Here is a 997-nt window from a genome sequence, read left to right as displayed (position 1 = left end):
CAGCATTCCCTTTGTGGTCTCCCTGACTTCCTTCAGCTCTTTGTTAATGGATTCCATGAATGCCTTTAGTGATCTTTGTGTATTCTCTTCCTGCTCTCTCAATTCCTCTATTACTCTTTGATTAGCTTCCTCCCGTTCATGGGATTCCTGTAGTTCTCTTTGAGTGTTCTCAGCCTGTTCATGCCATTCCTGCCTTTCTCTTTGTGTATTCTCAAGCTGCTCACAGAAATCCTATATCAATTTTTGAGTAGCTTCCTCACACTTATGATATTCCTGTATAAATTTTTGGATTGCCTCCTCTCTCTCCCTATCACGCTCATACAGAGTCCTTTGTATTCTTTCAGTCTTTTGATTTATCATGTTTGCCAGCAGTGTTTGTATAGCTATTTGGGAATTCTCCTCTGGATTATTCATTATCTGTTCTGTCCCCTGATTATCAAGATTGGGAATTGAGATACCTGGATTTGCCATTTTTCTTGTGTTTTTCCCGCTTACTCTGCCCATTTGAGATGAAAATAGCACCAGTTTTGTGCTAGAACACTATCTTATGGCAAGCATCAACCCAAGTCTGAATTTGTACAGTCAATAGTCTACAGATACAATCTAGTTCAACAGATACATCTATTCAACATCAAACAACTATACGTTAATGGGCTGTGAGCCGCAAAGAATTTGGAAGACTAGAAATTATTAGGGTTAGGGAGAGATGTGGGTAAAAAAATAGGAATAGATTGATGTGGGGAGGCTCAGGGAGAGTTAATTAAGTCCTAATCTCAAAGCAGGAAATAGGTTGGGTAGGATGAAAGTAGAGAGAGAAAAAAGGAAGAAAGGGAACGGGAAAAGAAAAGAGACCAGAAAAAATAGATAGGTCAAAATTAATGAAATTATGTAGAATCGACAACAATCTATTTAGATAAGAACGTGAATTTATTGAGAGAAGGGGAGGGATATAAAGGAGATGTGAAAAACTTAAAAATAAAAATGCTTAAAATATTAT

This window comes from Dipodomys ordii, unplaced genomic scaffold (genome assembly GCF_000151885.1).
Source record: "Dipodomys ordii isolate 6190 unplaced genomic scaffold, Dord_2.0 Scaffold134, whole genome shotgun sequence".
NCBI lineage: Eukaryota > Metazoa > Chordata > Mammalia > Rodentia > Heteromyidae > Dipodomys > Dipodomys ordii.
The sequence above is the reverse complement of the archived record's forward strand: the minus strand, read 5'-3'. Positions refer to the sequence as shown.